Raw genomic sequence first — 5,903 nt, 5'->3', positions numbered from 1 at the left:
TTAGTAAGTGTTAGTCACACATTCATAGAAAACTGTGAAACATGAGTGATTGATATCAGGTGTGAGCAGAATAAAACATAAATTGATATCAGGTGTGAGCAGAATAAAACATAAATGTTGTCAGATATGTGAAGGATGTTTTGTTTGCATTAAATCCTCATTATTTTCCTCACAGATTAGCACCCAAAGCTGTCACCATGTTAAAACAGGGAGTGGGTGTGTGGCTGTGATCTTACTGAATCTCTGCTTACTTCCTACTCACCGTTTATATTANACCAGTGTTTGACATCAAAGCTCCAACTCTCCTTGTGTCTCTCTGAGTCCTGACTCTCCATTGCTGCAGAAGTTTCCCTTACAGGATATACATCAAATGAATCTATTTAACATCATTCTTTACTGAGAATGCAAAACAAGGGGCATATATATTTAATGAATTTGAAATTGAACAAAACAGCCAAACCTCCTGCAGGTTTCTGCCTGTGGTGACTCTCATCCTGCTGAGATTGTTCTGTCCCACTGAGAAAACACACACAGCCAAACACTGATCTGTGCCTCAGTGTGTGTCTGTATACATTAGTGTAGTCCGCTCACTAAGTCTCCCTCTTCAAGCCTTTCAGGAGGTGTATTCTGTCAAATGGACTGATTCAGTGGCTCCACTTTCACTAATGTCATGCTGCATTTCAGTTAAAAAGGGAAACAGTCAGAGAGCAGNTTGAGGCTTATACATATTTAATGAAAGTGAAATTGAACAAAACAGCCAAAAAAGAATATCAGCAGGATGAGAGTCACCACAGGCAGAAACCTGCAGGAGGTTTGGCTGTTTTGTTCAATTTCACTTTCATTAAATATGTATAAGCCTCAATTGGCAATAAACCAGGCCATAAAGCCTAAAAGTGAGGATGTAGGTTCCTGCAGGAACTGTATGTAGACAATGTGTTATTGGCTACCTTTATGACCTTCAAAGACAAATAATAATAATAATAATAGAAACATACAATACATCTAATTATTTATGTTGATAGAGCCAGGATCTCCTATTTTCAGTCAGAAACATAGTATATAGCACTGGGAGCAGTTTGGAAGATTGTTTTTGAACCAACCTCAAGCTAGTTTTCAAATCTGTGAGTTGATGCCACTCAGTAAATCATTGTTCCTCTAAAAACCTATGAAGAGTTATGATGTCCTTATACTGTAGGCAGGATCCCAGAGCTTATCCAATAAGCCTTTGTCTCTCAGTCAGAGAGATGTAACATAACTCCCAGACAGTCTCTCTCTCATGCTACAGAGTCACATCCTCAGTGCCAAGTTATCATTTCAAACCTTCATCTTTTTTACCCTCTCAACTTCTGTATCTTTCCTTTGGGACAGGTTGTTACTCTTGGCTACCTCACTATTCTCAACAAGGTCTTTACTGAAAGAAAGTATTAGTTTCACCTCTGACTGTGCATCATTTAGCATCCAAAGAAAACATGTCCAATGCAGTTAAAATATCATACCATCTTCCATAAATGATTTTAAGCATGTTCAGTCTGTTGCAGCCGCAGCAGTATGTCCTCTTGGTTCTGACTAAAGTCACTTTGAGCTGATCAATGTGTTCCCTTATCTCAAATTCTTTATTTATATTCTTTACGACACTACAAAGTTCATATATTATAGGATTTGAGTTTCAGAAAGTAATACAAGTTTCAAACACTTTGGTGCTTTCCCTAACAGTCACAAACAAACTCTTCCGGTAGCTGTGTAAGTTAGTGATCTTTAAAACTGAACTGACCTGACCCATAGTCTCCAGCAACACAAAAGTACAATTCAAAGCAACAACAATTGCTTTTTTTCTTTTACCTCTGCTTCTTTTCGAACTGTTTGTGAAAGTTTGGGGGGAAACAGGGAAAACCTCACTGCTTCGTGTGAATTAACTAAAGATGAAAATCAAAGTTAATTAAACGTATCTGCAATGAGAGAGATCACACTGCACAAAACAAAGATTGGTGTTAGTCAATAATCACTGTATCATGCCTCAGATAATCAAAAACTATTTAAAACCCTAATAACATTTTCACCATGGCACTTTTACAGATTGTTTCAATTATACTGGATACAAATTTTTCGTTTTGACATCTGTTCATAAGAAAGCAGCATAGCCTGTTGTTCAGCATTTTGTCACAGTTGTGTTACGACTGGGGCACACAAAACTGATAGGACCCAAATGCACAACTCCAGACAAAAGATGATTCAATAAAAAGGTTTTTACTGAGGTGTTAAACAAGGTGAGGTGTTACACAAGGAGAGGTGTTAAACAAGGTAAGCCATTCACAGGGTTCAAAACGATCTGGCACTGAGCACAGGGAACACACAGAATATATAAAAACAAAGGACTCCACAGGTGCAAACAATAAGGGTGGGGCAGATAATCAGGTCAGTGGGCAAACAGGCAAGGTAGGAGTCGAACTACCTGAAATGAGAAGGGAAATGACAAAGTAAAACAGGAAATGGCAGACACGGAATTTGACAATAAAGACTCACAGCGAAATAATACTAACAGATCTGCCGAGACACAACAAGTTGATGCTAAAATGTATTTTTAAATTAGAATTTCATCTTTATTTAAACCGAGAAAATGACAGAAATGAGGATTATTTTCACTGAAATACATTTGTCCCAATCGCCTGAAAGCAGCAAGCCCTGGGATAAAAGATGAGCCATGATCCCACCTGACTGGAGATTTGCAACACTGATATCAGTAATGGAGGACTTTAGATCTAAGCGGTAGGAGAGGCAAGAAAAAAAGCGTTCCGTGGATCGAAATTCCATCAGGATAGTTAATGCCAGAAGTAAGAGAGGAATTTAAAAAAGATCATATGTCTGAAATGTAGATTGTTGCTTAAAATACTTATCATTGCTGGAAAGAAAAAATCGAAGTGCAAAACCTTTTAATAAATACAAAATGTCAATTCATATTAAACCCTAGCTGCTGTTCAACCAGTAATCATTTCAGTATGCTAACCTGAGGTATACACTCTATTAGATGTTTTAGTTAAATGTTTTTTTTTTTTTATCAAAAGATTTCAATGTGTTTCTTTGTTTTAAGTTTTCATACATTATATCGTTGTAAATTGAAATTAATCAGGAAAGTTTAAAGACCTACAACTCTGACATTAAACAGAGAAACACAGTAATGGGCAACAAAAACAAAGAGATTAAATAATGAGACTTATAAACCAAACCAAACTGAGCCCTGAAGGATTATTTGAATTATTTGAAGTATTAAAGTAACGTGTTATGGCAGGAAAGTTAAATCTGGTATATTCATTTTAATGTCACCTTATATATATTCATGTGTTTTAAATTTGAAGGGACAAAGTATATTTTCCCTCCCCAATATATTGAGGTGAAGTCTTTGTGTTTAGAGAAGGATGGGAGCAGGGGACATCCTAATTTGGGGATAGCTCCAAGACTCTGGAATGTTTCCCTCATAAAAGAAGAGGGTGCGTNTGGTCTCTCCCAATAAGATGACCTCTGGGGGAAAGCACGCACACACCTCCTCCTGTGTTTTAGTATGAAAGCCTGTGTTTTCCTTTGGTTGGCGCTCTTGTTTTTGACCGGCCGTTCCTGAGACCTGTCTCACACGTGGTAGAACCTGAGCCCGGAGTACTCTGCAGAGTGCTTCGTGATTCCTTTGTATTTGTATTGTTACTTTGTATAATTAAAACAAGATTATTGTTTAACTTGTATTCTGGTGTTTCTTAATCCCTTCCTTTTTACGAATTTACCCAGCTTACCAAACGACACGCGGAGACGAGGTTGGTTTTAAACATCCTCCAAATCTCCAACAGCCCCCAGCACTTTAATCTCATAAACTCTTTCTTGTGAGGATAGTTAATTAAAGGGGACAATAATACACGCTTAATCTATTTCCTAGTATAATCCACAAAAAGAACAATAGCTCTCTTTGACTTAAAAATTTAAATGAAGACATGATCCTGCTTGGGTAAATTGGTGTAACTATTTCCCCTTTGTGAGTTATTAATATACAGCTGCTCTGCCACAAAGCTTCTTTGACACTAGAGAGGTCTGCATTATGTACAGAAGCTCCGGAAGGGCTGTGATGTTAAAGAGCGGGGATTAATAGTCTCTGGTCATATTAACTAATTATAATGCTGAGTGGTGGCTGGCTGCAAAGCACACATCAGCATACAAGAGATTCTGAGAGAGAGAAACCCAAAATTGTGGAAAAAATACAGCTGTGCATCACTTTTGCCGTCTTTACAGATAAATATAGGCCTTCACAAAAAGTAATATGATCAACTCAGGCCGATTTCATTACTTTAATTTCAGATTCATGAGGAAAAAGTCATAAATTGACGATCAGCCATCTGGTAATCTTCATCAAGTGTTCCCAAAAGCATCAGCAGTGTATCAGCAATACCATAGAAATATTACATCCTGGCATCCGTGACATTTGTAAATACTTGTAATCATTTCAGTCCCTCATTTTGCATTAATCCAACATTTCATTTCTGAAGAATAGCACAGAAATATATCTAATACAGACTCAAAACTATTTCCACAGACAACATAGATAAACATTCCACAATTAGAGATGTCCCGATCCGATCCCGTGATCGGGTATCGGAGCCGATCACGTGATTTTCAAAAGATCGGAAGAAAAAAAAATCGAGGATTGGGATATATATATTTTTTTATAAAATATTTTTAAATTATTATTTAATGTTACAAAACAAAAATGACCATTTTCACGTCTTAAAGTCATCCTGAGGCCTTCATTTTGGTTTTGAATTACACAACATCATGTGTTGCTTCTTTTGGGCTTGGTTGCTTATTTCTCTCAAATCTGGCAACAGAGTGGGCGGGGCGCAGTGTCTAATAGTAGCAGTAAGCTAACGAGAGGCTACGCTCAGCTGGTGACTCGGGAGTCGGGACAGAGAAAATGTCAGGAGTTTGGAAGTATTATAAAATTGAAAGTGAAGGCAGTGTAACAGCCAGATGCAATGTTTTCAAGGCGGAGGTTCCGCGTGGTGGAAAGAACAGAGCTACGTTCAACACGACCAATCTAACACGCCACCTGAGAAACAAACACAAACAACAACACGACGAGTACACAGTGGCCACTCAGGTAACGGCACTGAAACAACCGACACTTTCAGGAAAGAGAAACTGCCCCAGAACAGTGAAAAGGCCAACAAAAATAACAGCCAAGATAGCTGAATTCATCGCGTTGGATGACCAGCTGTTATCTGTTACCTTCTTTTGTCTTAATGCATTGCATAAAGATCGGATCGGGAAAAATCGGTATCGGCAGATTGTCAAAATCAAATGATCGGAAGCAAAAAAAGGTGATCGGGACATCCCTTTCCCAATATACACACAGATGGTAACACATTAGAGCAGCGTTTGGAGTGACGACAGGTTTGACTTTATGGTTCATGTTAGGGCTGGGCGATATATCGAGTTTACACGATACATCGTGGATTGCACTCCATGCGATGTCGTAAATGACCACATCGTGAACATCGAGTATTATGTTGTCAAATCAATTTCCCGCCGCGGCCAAAATGAGCTTTCCTTTCTCCCTCATAGACACAGTCACACACGCAGGCACACACGCAGGCCCCGTCTAACTTGCACACAAACATTACACACATGCACAGTGACAGAGAGCAGGGCTCGACATTATAAATGGCCCGCTGGCTCGGAAGCACTATTTAAATACCCCGCAGCAGCTGTTTGCTGCGGAGCCAGCGCGAGCAGGCTCCCGTTTGCCCGTGAGCGCCGGGCAAAAAAAACTATCCTCAAATAAAAGAAAGTCACCGGAGGAGTTAAAGGAGAGTGACAGGTAGCATGAGAAGAAGAGGGAGAGAAAGTTTCAGCCAGCTTGATCGATGGAG

At 39.0% G+C, this 5,903-nt stretch overlaps 1 long non-coding RNA gene across 1 annotated transcript; it reads left to right on the top strand.

The window, feature by feature from the left end:
* The first annotated feature begins 2,180 nt into the window (after nt 1-2,180).
* Nucleotides 2,181-2,521, top strand: LOC104941305 (uncharacterized). The gene is made up of 2 exons (XR_797884.1): nt 2,181-2,252; nt 2,287-2,521. It is a non-coding gene; the product is annotated as an uncharacterized lncRNA (long non-coding RNA).
* Nucleotides 2,522-5,903: the final 3,382 nt, after the last annotated feature.

Source organism: Notothenia coriiceps, unplaced genomic scaffold (genome assembly GCF_000735185.1).
Source record: "Notothenia coriiceps isolate Sejong01 unplaced genomic scaffold, NC01 NC01_scaffold00003312, whole genome shotgun sequence".
In the NCBI taxonomy this organism is placed as follows: domain Eukaryota; kingdom Metazoa; phylum Chordata; class Actinopteri; order Perciformes; family Nototheniidae; genus Notothenia; species Notothenia coriiceps.
Note: the sequence above shows the minus strand (reverse complement) of the source record. Positions and strands in the feature narration are given on the sequence as shown.